This window comes from Anticarsia gemmatalis, chromosome 1 (genome assembly GCF_050436995.1).
Source record: "Anticarsia gemmatalis isolate Benzon Research Colony breed Stoneville strain chromosome 1, ilAntGemm2 primary, whole genome shotgun sequence".
Lineage (NCBI taxonomy): Eukaryota > Metazoa > Arthropoda > Insecta > Lepidoptera > Erebidae > Anticarsia > Anticarsia gemmatalis.
Genome location: NC_134745.1, coordinates 11,707,024 through 11,723,746, shown reverse-complemented (window position 1 = coordinate 11,723,746; position 16,723 = coordinate 11,707,024). Strand labels below are relative to the sequence as shown.

The window sequence follows — 16,723 nt, the reverse complement described above, 5'->3', positions numbered from 1 at the left end:
TAATTTGAATCCCATTCAATTTGGTCAGGTGCCAAGGAGTTTCCGCTTTCAATTCTGATTGCTACATAAATATATTTAGTATACTTTGTTTTAAATCCTTATGTGTGGTGGTACTTAGCGACCTTATCTTGACATTAATGATGGAAAATTGTGGAGTTCTCGAGGCGACGTAATTACTACGGATGGTTAATACTGGTCTTAATTTTTATGACATAACACGAAGGATTCTTACGTGACTCTTGTTGTTTTTAGATTTCTTATAGATTTAATCAATTTTCCAACTTGAAATTTTATCTACGTGTATGTAGAACAAGGTAGTGCTAGCCACGAGGGTCCGATTGAGAACTGTTATTCGATTTTTCTGTTAGATAATTCTCAGTAGCAGCTAGGAGTCTGGCAATGTGCCAATGATTGGGAATAGGCTCGCTTATTTTTTCATAGAACATGTACTGAATGAACCACCTACTCCTGAGCATATCAGGCATGACGTTATAAGAAGTGTATCGTAGTTGCTAACAGATTATAGTAATTATAATCTTCACGCACTCGTTCGTCGCGCTATCGGTTTGCGGAATCTTGCTCTACCGAGATCACGCTCAATAGACTCGTGTATCTAGCCGTGTCATAGCTACTCCTTGTTACCAACCTGTTTAATAATGAACATAATAGATTTGACTTTTATAGGCATCTGTAGATTTTTTGGCCAGCGTGGTGGACTCAAGGCCTAAATCCCTAGGCCTTGAGTCCCGATCCGGGTCTCCTCCCAAACAAGGTATTGTTTGGGAGGAGACCCTTGCCCATTAGCGGGACAGTAACGGGGAATGAAAAAAAGAAAAACTTCGATGCTACGTAAATGCATATGGAAAGGAATATGGAAACCCTGCCTTTTAACTATGTGAAAACTATTTTCAAGAAACATCGGTGCGTGCACGCTCGTACACGCATACGTCCGGTGTATGTCGGTCTTTAACGTTCGTCTTAATACAAAGAATCTGCTACATTTTACCTCAGCTTAATTTACTTTATTCGCAGTACAACGAATTTGTCGAATTCTTAGAAATATTTTAGACTTTCCTCATTCCTAGCGGTCCTTCTTGGAAACATTTATCCTTTCATGTTAAATAAATTGAAAACGAAACTTAGTGATTGCTTCCCAAGTTAACGTGAATAGATATTTATTGAAGAGTTTGTTCGTAATCTGTTCGGTTATTTAGAGAGCTTTCTAGTTTATATTAATTTGATATCTTTTCAATAATAAATTTTGTTTAACTGAATAAACGTTTTAGAAGGGAAACGTTCCAGAGAAATTAGTTGGAATTTATTTAGTTGCTCTTATTTAGCACTTAGTCTAATTGAACAATTTGCTGAAGATCTGCTGGCAACAAAACCTCCAGTAAATTGTTGCCTTGCTTTACAGTCCATAGTTTAAAACGGGTCGTTAACCTAACCTTATTTCTAACTATATCGGGGCCGGAGCATCTGTCTAGCTAGTCAAACCACATTAGGCTTTATATTCGTTTTATTTATTCATTTCCGTTTATGTTTTCCGCGAACATTTATCTATGACATCTCTACGGACCAAAGAATTAAAATCTAAACATAACCTATAACAACGGTAACTGAAAAACAGCCATTTCAGAAAGAATGCTAGTAATGTCTTCTTATTTATTCTACCTCTTACATAACAATAGGACGATAATCGTTAACACTTTCGCTACAATAAACAAAGAATGTCATATTCCTCAATATTACTTGTGAGGAATGTATAATGTATTGTTTAACGCTTGTTCCCCATTGTTTCAGGTTATGTGTGCGTGAAGGTAGATAAACGATAGTGGTGGATCGTTGAGCTACTAGCAGTGTGGAATGGTTCCTGTGTGTTGGCGGTGTCTTGTTGATGTAAGTTTAGTTATATTTTGGTGTATTTCTTCACAAAATTGATAGGAATTCTATGACTTTCACGGTCTATTAAAAGGCCTCCGAGATTTGATTTGAGTGTGCTACATCACTGAACCTTTTAACTTATACAAGGATTGCTCTAGCCCCCAGTTATAGTTTAACTACCGCTAAATGTGCTCAGAAACCGAGGGTTAGTCATCCTTCTGTATCTGTCTATCTTTATGTAGTTCGAATGAAAAGTCGTAGATTAAAGTTTGAACTTATTCGTTCAAAATTTCACAATGAATTAAACTTTATCTGACGGTTAAATATAGTTTCTAATTCAAAACATTTTGTATGAAAAGCGGTTCTTGTTGATCGATGTTCATCCAAATTGCGCTTTTATCCACCGATCATATAGTTGATACATACAACACAACACGAGATGGTAATCAAGCCTTTAGCATGAATAGTAATAGATTCGTTAAATTTTTCATTAATATTCATTGGTTGCGAGAACATCGAACTCAAAGTTCCGAATATCGACTTAAATATTTTATGGTGGTGTTTTTATTGTTACCATGGTTCGAGAGATATTATTTATTCAACGAAGAGTAAAGAAAACCACTATATAGTGTCGTTTAGGTGATTTTCAGAGTTCCCGTGACAAATCCCGCACTAAACAAAGTACTAAACATCTAAAAATTGCTCTTGTGTCGGGTGGACTTTAGCAAACATATGTATAAACAACGGACAAAAAGTAAAAGCAGGCGCGGAACAACAATTTGCAGATTTTTTTTCCGTGTGACAATCAAACCCACGACACACCTTAACCACTGCGCCACGGAGAACAAAAATAAGAAAAAGAAACATACTACTATAGTAACAAGAATAACGCATCCATTTATTCCCCTCCCCGATTTACCGAAACTCTTTTAAACCACCCTTCTAACTGAGCGTTAAAAATGTAGCTTCGAATCCGAGAAAGTTACCCACGACCGGCAATAGGTTTTCGCTTGACGCAACACGATAGCAGAAATGAATCAGATGTTCAAGGGAAACACTGACCTACGTTGTTATAAAATGGTTTGTTGAACTTATTGACCGTCGATAAGGCGGGACAGCTGACAATTGAATGAAATACTACGAGCTTTGAATCCACGTATAGAAGGAAAAATCCTTTAGTATGACGCATTTTTGTGTTAAAGATTTTGTTCTTATTGAAATTTCTCAATAAGAAAGCGAAATCTTGAAGGCAACTCTTATGTGTATATTTTCCTGTACGATTTGCAATTCTTACGTCGTTGATGCAATTCAAGAGGAGGGAAATAGGGAAATACGAGTGAAATGCACATACATTTGGCAGACGTGCTTGTCTGGTTTCAAGCTACGGCTGGAAGCTTGACTAGTATTTCCTAATATTTGAACGTGTCAAGCCTTTTTTAAAGAAAATTTTGTTACACAAGTAAGAATATTTTTTCTCCAAAGTATTGTTTGTATAAAAAGCGTGAATACCCACACATGTGAATGTGATAAGAGCTTCGAAAACCTCTCGCAAGTTTCGTAACAATAGCGAGTGTTTGAATCGATTTAGCGAGATAATGTGTTACGCTTTTGATCCGCTCTAATTACTCTCTATCGGATGTTAAACAAAAGATTGATATAACGATTCGCTGTAATTACTAGCGATACAGTTTCTTAGAACTATTTGTGAAATGTCGTCGCATTACGTGCCAAATTCTCTATTTCCGATGTTTAAAATAGCAGCGCATTATTAATCCTATGTTATTTTAACTTAATCACTTCTATCGTCTGGGAATACTACATATTTCATTTTATAATATACTAGCTGACCCGCGCAACTTCGCTTGCGTCACATAAGAGAGAATAGGCCAAAATTTTCCCTATTTTTGTAACATTTTTTATTGCTACTCTGCTCCTATTGGTCGTAGTGTAATAATATTATAGCCTATAGCCTTCCTCGATAAATGCACTATCTAACACTGAAAGATTTTTTCAAATCGGACCAGTAGTTCCTGAGATTAGCGCGTTCAAACAAACAAACAAACAAACAAACTCTTCAGCTTTATAATATTAGTATAGATTTTTGCCTCAGAGGAATAAGGGCTTAAGTGATCTGACTACGATTTCTTGCACACAACTTATAAAATACCAAAAACAAATCTTTTCTAAAATCGCTCCAGCTGTGAGTAGCCACTTTGGAAGAAGGACCACCTGTCTTAGTTCTAACACTAGACACATGAATCGAACGGCATGAATTGTTAAACTCGACCCAGACCCAACTTTGGCGTATCTACGTGCTCAGATCAAAGTTTAATGGGTACTGCTGTACACTAGTACACTCTTGTTTACTTACAAACGTAAGGGCTAGTTTCACAGAATATATTTAACTGTCAGATAATGTATCTGCTAAATAATGTGACAGTAAATGTATGAAAATGGCTGTTAAAATTCCATCCGATAAGCCTAGTTGTTACTGTTGTTAGATATGTTACAACATTTCTTTAGACAAAAATAGTAAAAAATGCTTTTAATAGGTATAATAGGATTATATTTTAAGGTCCTACCTTTTCTAAACGCCCCCGCATCCCTCGAGACTTACGCAGTCCTTAACATTACGACATATCTTTTTAGTATATTTTTTATACATTTGTTAAAATATCATCATCATTATTCTACTGCCTCTGTGGCGCGCTAAGTATTGTATCCGATTGCTAATCGTGTAGTTCCGGTTTCGATCCTTGGGTCAGACAAAGTACTACTTCATTAATTTATGCTTCTCAATAGTAGACCGGAGTTTAGTATCGTGCCCGGTAAATGCCAATCGGCTCACCGTCTCACCCCCTATTACTTGGGACTAACATTGTTAAAGGCGAAACTTTTATGTATTATAGCCCTGTCTACACCTTCAGGTATAACAGTTGTGATACATACTTCATTTTCTTATGTATATTTCCACGTATATATTAATTATTCTATCAACATCTTTCTGTACACAAATATTCCAGTACAATTACAGTTTCCTTGTACACATCATGTCATGGCTAACGTTATAATCGATATTGTCCGTGTACATTACGTATTACACATTCACGTTTGTTTACTCAACTCCTTATACGACGGTTATAAGCTACTAGTTGTTTGTTTTAAGAGCATAATGCTAATCTACTGTCCTGTTTGAAATGGAACGTGTATTTTGGGATTATGGGACTGTTATGATAGAGTTATTTTATTTTTAGTTCATATTTTATTTCTCTATAAGTCTTTACTTGAAATGTGGACGACTTTTTTTTTAGTTTAGGGTCATTACTTAAGTCTGATATATTTCTGTTAACTTTGATAATTATATTAAGCTGCATTAAAGAATACTTGTATGACATTTCCTCCGCGCTACATAATTATTTTAAAATTTTGTAGTGGCTTAATTTCAGATCGTAAGATTGAAATTGCGGCGAGTGCAATCGTATTTGTATCGTATTTTGTTAAAATTTCCAGTAATATATGAGTAATATGTAAATACTACAAAAATTAATACAAACCACATGTAATTATGTAAAATACGCTCAATGAATCATGTTTCGCCGATCCTAAAAATTCCACGCCCACTGATACGAATTTTATCATGACAAGTCGCAGGACTTTCCTTAGTTTGACCTTAAGGCTTGATACACACATATTCGATTCGGAATTAATCGGCCGAGTTGAGCAAAACCGAATAAGTGTAAACGTATGTTCGGGAAGAATGCCGATGAACATTGCCGCGCCTGAACGTTTGAACCGAATTGTGACCGACGAGAAGGAACTATCCGATCGGCTCAAGCCGAACGAGTCCAGTAAATGCGTGGAGTCGGTTTTCTTGTTCGGTAAATTTGCCCAACCGAATATTTCGAAACGAGTATGTGTGTAGCAAGCCTTAAACGTCAATACATTAATCATTTTACTAGAAACTTGGGGTCGTATACGAAAGGGAAAGGTAATGGGGTTACCGTGACCCTCCCTGGGTATGTTCGGAATTATAAAAGCGTCATATCCCTTTTGTAAGAAACAGACCGAAATGTGTAAGATTGTTATCTTTGTTTTGAAATGAGACGCGTATATTAAATCGTGGCAAGATAGTTACAGGTAGATATTGTAGGAAACAAAAAATACATTCACGGTTTTGTTTGGTGACTCTTATCTGGGTTATTTTTAGTTGTTTAGTGGTGTTTTTTTGTTTTACCGTCAACCTAGGATATATTAGGGGAGTTTATTATATTTATGTTGTACTAGTTTTGGTGATCCATCCGCAATATTTCTTTTTGATGAAATAATAGTCCATTTTTAACTCGAAATCTTCAAATATGCAAAATATTATTGAAATGGGTTCAGTAATTAAACCTTAGACACGTAGCGGACGACTGGTTCCGCATTTCTTCTAAATGCGGAACCAGTCTTACTGTATTTCATAGCATTGTCAACATTCAAAATAAAGTTAAGTTTATAACTAAACTGACCGATATATTATAATAAGGATCATTAACAACTTAACCTAAATACAAACAAGACACAGTATCCTCGAAAACTTATAGCAAATCCTTTAAAAGGCGATTAAATGCTTAACCGTCATAGTACACTTTACTATTCAGTACGTTAAACCAATTAGTATTCGAGTCGGCAACACGAACTGTTGTTGTTACTGCTTACCTTGTTTCTACAGTAGACATTTTACCCTATACTTACTATGAATTAGATATAGACTTAGTGGATTGTCGTCTAGGTAACTGAGTAACACTACTAGACTGCGATATGTATGAAAGGAGGCAAGTTTCTATCACATGGCTAGGTTATGTATAGGGTCAGTTCTCATTCATGTACTTTCTTGCGACACCGTTAAACTGTCGGTATTTCTAATTTGATATTAGCTTTGTCATATTATTAGAAATTATTTCCATAGATTTACTTAATGATGACCTATAAACTTCACCAGTTTCTTGCCAGTTATCGGTTGCTTTAATGGCTTTCAAAAAGTTACCTATCCTGTATACCAGTATGAATGTGAATGAAGCAGAAAAAGATTGTACGGATCGTAGCAAGTCTCGTACTCTGGTATATGCTTAACCCACGTAGAGAAAAGAGCGGTTTATACAAAAATAATAAGCTTAAAAAAATTGCTACAGCTAAAACTTCAAGAGCAAAAAATATTAGCATATAAAAGTATAAATTTTTCCTTTCAAATTCTCATCCAGTGACCAAGTATTTATTAATAATTGTCCCTTCGGTGGTCATGGCAAGCTCATTTGAATGTGAACAGCGAAAAGTTCCCCTCATCCGGGATGTCGGCGTTGCCTATATAAGTCCTTATAAAGATATCTGTATTATGTATTCCTGGTATGTAACTGTTACTTACACTAATACTGTCTTGTAACCTAATGATACAGGATAATGATCTATACAGACTAAATAGTATTACTTTTTTGCCTTTAAAATTCCTTTAAATTGTGACATTCGTATACAGTATAACTCACGTAGTAAGAGTAACCTAGTATTACTATTAGGTACTGCAAGTCTTTATAGTGTTAGTTATAAGTTCAATGTACTTGACCTATTCTCATAATCATCCTAGGCTATTGTTATATAAAGTTATTTATAAGCAATTCTCTAGTACAATAGAAATGTTGACTATTCCATAATTATTACATCCCCATTCCTATTTCGCACAATTGTCATCTCACAATGCGTGTGACAGATTGCTGTCATTGTAATTAGTCCATCGCGCTTATAAAGCCCTGCTATTGGAATTTAAACCTTCGACTAGAATATTACGGTCGTATTTCCTAAAGCGGTGTAATAGAGACCCTCAATCAACTTTGGACTACGGCAGTCTATCGGAGGTACGATTAGAATCTCATTTACAACACAAAGCTTCAGATCTGTATCGTCTGTTCATTACTTTACCGTCTACAGTGACGTGGAACGTTAAAGAATGCGTTCACTCCAAACACATTAATTAGTGCACATATTGTCCCCTGACTTGAGTTATTAGTGACAACTTTATTTGTTTTTTTTTTGTAGAAATGCCATTGTGTTCTTCTGCTCAAACTTAAACTTATCGGTCTACCCTTATTTAGATCGACTCCGCTCATATTTGATAGGTTTAATTGGTGTATGTAACGAAACTAGCCAGGTGTATAGTTAGTACTATCCAAACTTTCAAACCATTTCATGAATCTCGGTCCCACCTGTTAGCAGAACCAGTAGCTAGCTATCTGTAGCTACGTAGATCATCGGTAGTTAATGAAGTGAGGTATTCTGTACACTACACGCCTCCTTTCAGCCGGTCACCACGTCATGCTACTGTATGGTTGACAATGCATCAACTGATGACGTATTTCCTTTGAATGATATATCGTGCAGAAAATTCCAGACGGTAAATTATCTCGGTTTTGTTTTTTTTGCTGCTTATCCATTTGATTGGCTGTCAAATAATTTATAGTTGTGATGCTTGAGGCTTGTGAAATATTGTGTGAGAATAATGAACTTGTAATGCATTTTACTTAACCGTCTATCATCTCTGAACCGGCTTGCGACTACGTTTTTTGAACATTTCTGTGGTAGCTACAGCGTGACTGAACTTCTTCGCTAAGCTTCAACAAATTAGTTTCAACAATTCATGATGTAAAGTTGGCCAGTCTTGATGAGGTCAACGATCTCGTTAAAAATGCTGCGTTTAAAAAAATGTTGAATTTCAGCAAGTATAAAGTGAGCCACTTAAGGGCCTTGTTGTAACCGTGTTATTTTTAGTCGCCCCTTTGGGTGGGCTTTCTTGTAATAACTGGCTAATTTGTTTTCTCCAGGTGTTGTATATTAAGCATTTCCTGCGGCTCGAGAAAGGCAGTAAATATTTCTTTTAATTTATTCTTTTAGGGCGACCACTCCTTTCACTTTCAGTAGTATTCGATAAAAGCGCTATTTTTAGATAATTCAAGTGTTCTATATCATGACCGTCAAAAACATATTATGTCATCTCACAATCGATGTAATAAAACGATTATGACCGATTACTGTTCTCGATACAAAATCGATCACCTCATAAATCAATCGTAAGGATAATCCGAGTATTACTCACCAGGGTTGTTAATCTCGAAATGACCACTCGGACAAATTGCACGTATTTAATACAAAGAGATATCGAGTAAGGGATACCGCAGACAAGTTGAGACATCCATACTTGTTAAATATTTATACCACTTATAGTTGACAGAATTACGTTAATACTTAAAATTAACTTGTGTCTTTAATGCGTAAAATCTAAATTTATTCTTGGCGATGATGGAACTCATAATGTGACCAAAAATAGTATGATTGACAAAGGAAAGCGGCAGCCCTGGTTCGTTCAAACAAGTGATGTTTACATCAACGAGCGAGCTTCAGGGGACGCTTACAGTAAAGTTTATTCACCCTAACACATGTGCTAAAGCTAGAACATGCAATCTACGTAATTGTTTATGGCAATATGCGGCTTTTAACTTTCATGCGATTCAATTGTTCGTGAACCTTTCAAGATGGGTTGAAATGTTAATGAGTTGTGAACTTTCCACCGGTTTATTGTGCTCAACTTAGTTTGCTTATTTAACCTTGTTTCTCGTAATTCCAAAACTTGTAAAGGTCACTAAGGTGATTATAATTGAATTGAAACTTTCGTGATTGCGAACAATTAAGCGTAATGTTTAATGAACTGTGAAATAGTTATGCGTATGCATTTGTAATATCCATTTATCTGTTAATCTATTAAAAGCAATAACATTAATATTGAGTTATTTTGTTAGTCATTCCTTTCGCAATTCGAATTCCACTCAGTTGAAATATTTGAGAGATAAAACACGCGTAATCGTAAAATGTTTATTTAATCAAGGATTACCAAATCTTGTACAATCTTATCTTCACACGTTTCCTCGTGGGTTTAAATAAACCACAGAACAATCAGTGTTGCGAGATCGTTAACCAGAACAAGGTCAATTGCGAATTAAATGTCTAGTTAAATAATTTATTCGTTTTATCTACATTGTTCGGAAAAAAGATTAGTATTCACACTGTAATGAGTGCACTGACACGTGCAATGATCCCAAAGTTACAATACTCCGGATGACGTCATGTTATGTCTACATCGCGCTATTTAAAATCGCATAGCAATTGTTACAGATATTTGATTTCTTTTATTCCAATGTTTGAACGGGTGCAATGACCACTTCTAAATAAGTATTCATTACCAGATGATAAACTGTATCAAGATGTTTTTCTATCAAACATTTTCCTCTATCAGTCTATACCCATTACTTTATTCAACAAGAGATGTAAAAGGGTAAATTTCATTCAACGGATTCTTTTTAAATTAGTCTTATGCACGAATTAGCTGCCGATGGACTGAATAATGTGAAGTACGCTAGCTATTCCTTTGTGAAAACCACACGCTTGCGTTAAAGTCTGAGTAAGTGGCGATACGGACTAACCGCGCAATCTCCACTCAGTACGAAGAAACGACCGAGAGGTGGAAAACGATAAATATTATTTATTCACGCCATACTAGCATACCCACTTCGTTTCCTTACTCTAATCTTAGGAAAAACAAAACGTAATACTACCGTATTTTCTTTATAAATGTCGCCTTAGAACCATTATCGTGTAAGCTTCAGAATTGCGGCAATACAAAAAGACTTATTGTCCTCTACGTTTTCATAGCTATTTTGTACATACACATATGTTCACTCGTTCTAGCTATCCTCGTACGCATTCTATGATACAAGTTTGTCTCTATAAAGATGTAAGGCTACAGCGAAGGGACCATCCTATTTAAAGTCAGTCAGTCAGAAAAGGTATTGTCCATCGGACCTGTCTATAGGTCGTTGAACAATGAGGGATCAGGCGAATTAGCGGAGATTGCTTCGTATACACTGCAGGTGTATGTACATCCTTATTAGTCTGTAAAGCTATTAATAAACTTCTTGTACGGCTAATCTTGTATACTAATTTGCGATTGAACAGTACTAGGAATCCTGGTGCTTGCGTGACCAGTACTGGTATGACAGCGTGTTGTGTCCGCGTTTAAGACGCGTAGTCTTGTATCTGCTACCGTTTTAATTCAATCGCATCACATCAATCTCTTTGCAGCTAAAATGTTTTAAATAAAATAAACGGTAACGCCAAGATACAACAAAAAACAATGTAACAAAAAAGTTAATGGACATTTAACAGCATTCAAAAAACGTTTGAGAAAAAATATTATACTCACATTTTACTATTTGCACAATGGAAGCCACAACTAATTTCGCTTTAAAAATCTAGTAATCTAAACTTTCTAATGCGGAATTGGACTGTGTGGTTACAATACGATCCTAGTTTCTTCCATTATGTATTCAGTAGTTCGCTTTCGTGTTGGCAAAACATTTTTGCGGTCCACCAGCGCCGTTTTGCGGCCCTGACATGAATTCCATCCAGACCCTACCGCCATAAGACACCGGTGCCGATAAGATCGTTTCTAATGTTTATAGTAATTGTTCAGAAGATACCGTAAAGTAATAACTATAGTTTCTGTATTGTGGAATCATAGAAATTGAAAGTCCATTGTACTTATTTCCCACGTTAAGCTTTAATTAATTGAGTAATAAAAGTTGTACGACGTTATGACTTCAGTGTATTTGTATTTTATGTTGTAGTCTAGAAAGTTTCCCATTTATTTATTACGGGTTTGAAAAAGCAATATAAATTTTGATTTTAAATTCAGTTGTTATGGGACATCGTGACAAAGGCACACAATATCCTTTGACTGGCGGACGCGAAGCTTCAAAAGATTACCGGTACAAAAGGATTGCACGACACCGTATTGTGCGCAAGGACGAAAATTCTATCGTCGGGTTTTATTAAACTATCTTGTATACCGTTATGAGATACTAGGATAGAATACAGCAATAACAAGTGCACGTAGTAATAATCTATTATGTATAGAATTGAGATTGTTATAACCAAATACTGAAAAGACATTCAAATTTTAAGCTCTACTTAAATTTCGTGCTGTCACTGCTACTTTGACGTGTGTTGTAGCGACATTATAACTGTTCTATAAGTGTCGCTTAAACTTGAGTGTAGTTTAAGTATTTAGTAATTAGGGATATAATATTTCAACTCTCTCATGTTACATACTGAAATTATAGACCTGAGAAAGAGCAGTATTTAATGTCTAAGTTGGCTCGTGTTAAACGCTTGCTGACCTAGTAATCAAACCCTTGACCTCTGGGCCCTAGACTGCTAGGCGTACAATGTTCATTCGGCTACTGGGCCAATGGGACAGTTGAACGTTGCTTTCATCGCTGGTACAGCCAGTAATATGTAATCGAGTTTATGTTAGTAGATATCGTAGATTTACCGGTTGTGAAAGATGCGTGAGAAAGTATCTCTGAAGTGAAAATTTATGATAAACTGGCTATGATTTTTGTTAGATTTATTGGACTATTTTTCTAATTAGGTATTTCAAATAAGTTAACCTCCGTCTCTGTTTATTCTATTGTAAACAAAGCATGATGATTCTATATAATAAATTCATATATATATATATATACTATACAATAAACATTCAGATTTAAAACTGTTAAGCATTAAATGCATTTAGAAATCATGTAGTAGCGTAGATAAATTTAAATTACTTCAACCCTACAGTCGCTTAAGTATTATTAATCAATTACAATGTAATAGATAAGACAACGACATAATGCATGATTCATACAGGGAATAAACCGTGATTCATCCCAAACTGCACCATTCCAGTTCGATTATCCAATATGATAATCGAACTCAAGGATTTGAAATCAAAAGTCAATGTCAAGTTCAAATCAACATTATGTTAATGCAATTTTTATTACATTCGCGGTCGACATAAAAGCGTAAACCGGTTTTGTATAAATCTAAGTATATTTTTAAGTTTTTTTGGTGAAAGTATACTTATAGGCGTGTGTAATGGCTGTTCGAAAGTTGTAAACACTTTTCTGTCCTTATTTGGATGACCTCTTTTGTTTTGTACCTACTATTGTTATTTTAAATGGATATAGTACCAAAGTCCATTCATCTCGATACGTTGAAATGAATTCTTTAGCCTCTGGATCCGAACTGATCCGATCAATTAATGAAACTCAATAGAGGAGATAGCCAGTCTTTATTTGTATTTCTTGTAGAGATGGGATATTTTGCCAGTTTATGTTAAGATCTTGTCTAAAACAGAACGAGACGGCGAAAATTAAGATTCTTATTGTAAACCGAAACGCCATTTTGGTTTCACAGAAAATTCTCAAAACTAGCTAACCACTTTCTCAGCTGTCCCTAAATTGGCGTTCCCTTAGAGGAAGACGTGTACTATTGAACAGACTTTTACTATGAGTGTCCATCTCTTTTACTCCATCAGTATTCACAAACTTTAATGCTATGCTCTCCTTACATTCAATTCAAAAAGTATAAAGGATGTCTTCAGGACGTCGTCTCATCTCCTGGCATTTCGATTTCCGTCTGCAATAGCAACGATGCAGAGAAATTTTATGCAGAGAGTAAATCCTATTCGTTCATTCTATACATTAGAAAAAAAATACAAATATACTTTTCTATTCTTAAGCCGCAATAATATTTGTTTTACAGAATAAAATTAACACCATTATCTGTAACTGTAGAACATTGTAAAACTTGACATTATTTTTTATCATAGGCTTAAAATTGTTATCGCTTTAATTAAGAAAACATCGTTGTTTATTTTTCTTAATTGGATTCTGTTACAGTAAAAGTAAGAGTTATTTTTAATGGCCTTTTAGAAAGTTGAAGGTAGGCACGTGTTTGGATCTTGTCTGATTATTGTAGATATTATTTTTTATAGTATAATTTATTGTAATAAGATTCGTTACAGACATACAGTACGTATATAATATACTAATATAAGTAATTCAACTACTAGACGCAGTTATTGTGTTAGTCAATAAAGATTTAACGATACTTGGTTATATTTAAAAAGAAAAAGATTTCGTTCCTGTCTCTTGTTTCAATGTAAGATAGGTATGTCCTTTAGGAAATAACATACTGACTGGCGATTACACATTAATTAGTGATTCCGTAACATGGAGGGGGAACAAACTTAAGTTTATAGTTTTGAAAGACTGGTACCCATAATCGAAGTCCTCGCCATTATCTTTTTTCTTCGAGGCTGATTTCTGGAAATATTCCTTTTATATAATATTATATTTGACTTTTTGTGTAAAATAGTATCTTTGAAACCTTGGCAATCATATTAGTGTTTTCATACTCGTGGAAGAGATCAAGCAGAATTAAACATGCCTATATTCACATTCTGTATAATCCTTATAACCCCATTAATGGGCGTTGTCGGATGTCGGCAGCGGCAGGGTTATCGCACCGGACGTATTATGAATGTGAAAATTGTGATAAAATTCTGCCGTCCAACGGTTTTTGCGATTGTAGTGGTATCTTTACTTAATGATGTGGTTATATTGTTTTATTATAGTTGTTATAAAAGTTCTAATTTTGTAATATTTACCAGTATGGGATGGGTTAATAATTATGACTTTTTTATTTAATCTTGCAAAACGTAATTATACGAACTAATTTATTGTCTCGACTTCAGTATATCTTAATGGTGAGCCAAAGTACATATTATTGCAGACTACTACTGATGCTAGGTAAAGGTTCAAGAAATGATAACTCCCAGCATATAACACTAGATAACCACAAAAAAAAAACTTGCGGGCTAAGCGCGTTTTATTTGCTGCAGAATCAAACTACGTATACCGATATTTTGTGTTAAATCAGGCGTTCTCCTCTTCTTTATCCTGTTTTGTCAACAGGAACACGCGAATAATGAATCACAGCATGACCTTTACCTGAATCGCTTTAAATAACTATTTCATGCCTATTCATAATTGCCATTAAAATTCACGTATTTTTTCCTACTTATATGCCAATTTTTATTGAAAGGAATGCTGCCCTATTAGCTTACTAATTACTTAAAGAGTTACTCAAATAATAAATTCTTTATATGGTTTTTATTTCTGTAATAAATTGTTTCATATTTTATGCTCTGAAGTAAATACCAAAATAAACCTATTCCGTTTAGTATTATTAGTGCTTTACCGATAAGCCCTAGGTTCACCTCATCTTAATTAGTATTTATTGCTTTATCAGGTAAAATTTTGGCAGTTGTTATCATTAAAATACATTTGCTGTTCCATTTAGTATCGGTAATTTAATCCTAAACTTATCCATAAGCTGTAAAACTGCTCTGATTATAGTAACAGATTGTATACCTTTGTTATAGGTAGTACATTTGTAAACATCCCCATATGAAACTGTGCTATCTTTGTAAATTCAAAGTTTTATTACTATCGGGTCGCAAGGTCGATCGATTGCTACTATTACCCTATTTGGTTAGTCGTGCATTGGTTTGTGGGATTGCGGACACGCAACTTTACATAGGTTGCTTGTTAAATTTTTAATAAATAGTGAAATGAAAATAGGGCGCAGTGATACCTAGTTAAAACTGTTTTAGCCCAGATTCCCGTCAAGTTATTTCAAAGAATTGGAGCTAGCTACATACAAAAGTAATTTTTAAAAACGTTTTCAAAAATACCTGTCTAAATAAAATCTCAATATAAACTCGATGACGCTTATTATGACAATGTCTGCTCATCGTGACACAAATTCCTTTAATCTGATTACGCAACCGTTGTCATCGCTACATCTGGGCTTCCCATTACGGACGGTGGAAGTGGGCGTCGTATGCACTTTGCCGGATAAAATCGTAGTGAAATGAGCACTTTTATGTTACTGGAGACCTTCTCTCAAATACAGAAACAGTGGCCGGATTCTCTACCGCTATTGACTATCGACAACAGCCAGCTATCGAAAAATACTTATAGTACGATGGTAGCTCTATACTCGTTAGTACGCCTGTAGAAAATAGCGCACAGCAATCTTAGAACTGAAATAACTTCTCGCAACTAATTAGGAAAATATGCCTAGATATATACAGAAGCTAGAATAAGTAACTTACTGTATTACCCTACTGCAGAATTAACGTCAAGTAACTAAACATGCAAATTGAACTGTAAACAGGAGTAAATTCGAAGCCCGTCCTTTCCGACAAGATTACGAAAAGGAAAAAATAACTAGACTGTGTTGTGCCGTCCAAATCCATTAGTCGCTTTACCGGACATACAGCGATACAAAGCAAAAGCCGAAACTAGCAGAAAATAAAATGCTAGATGTTCCCCACAGACCGCACTACATCACGAAACTTTAAATCCGTAGAGCATTTTTTAATATTCAGCGAAAATGCGAGTCCTGACATTTGAAATCCCGTACAACTAAGCTGACAAAAGATTTTTCTTGCACATTATTATGCGACGTTCTAGCTTATTGTACTGTTTGTTAAATTGCTTGTTGAGTAATAAGTACTATTTATATTGTACGTTGTTGTAGTTGAAGATACATTGCAGACAGCAGGTGCTAAAAACAAAAAATGGCCAAATTATACGCTTTATTCAATCGGTTTAATAGTTTAATCCCATTCTATCTATACGTATATCTCCCCATATAACGAGATTTACGTGTACAGATTCAATCTTACTCACTACCAATGCAATTGCTTTAGACTATTCTTATTATAATAATTTGTTTAAAGTCTTACTAAACAAACCAGTAGCAAAGTTTACAACACACGTTATTCCTTGTTTCTCATATAAACCACACTGGGGTTATAAATGATCAGACGTCTGCAGCAATAAATGCACTGTTAACACATAAA

General features: G+C 35.0%; 1 protein-coding gene across 2 annotated transcripts in view; it reads left to right on the top strand.

The window, feature by feature from the left end:
- The window catches only part of Arf6 (ADP-ribosylation factor 6), a 56,644-nt gene that overhangs the window by 11,996 nt on the left and 27,925 nt on the right, over positions 1-16,723 (top strand). For both annotated transcript variants that reach the window (XM_076119987.1, XM_076119994.1), the window contains exon 2: positions 1,804-1,899. The gene's annotated coding sequence lies outside the window, so the exon portion shown is untranslated. The remainder of the gene's footprint in view (positions 1-1,803; positions 1,900-16,723) is intronic.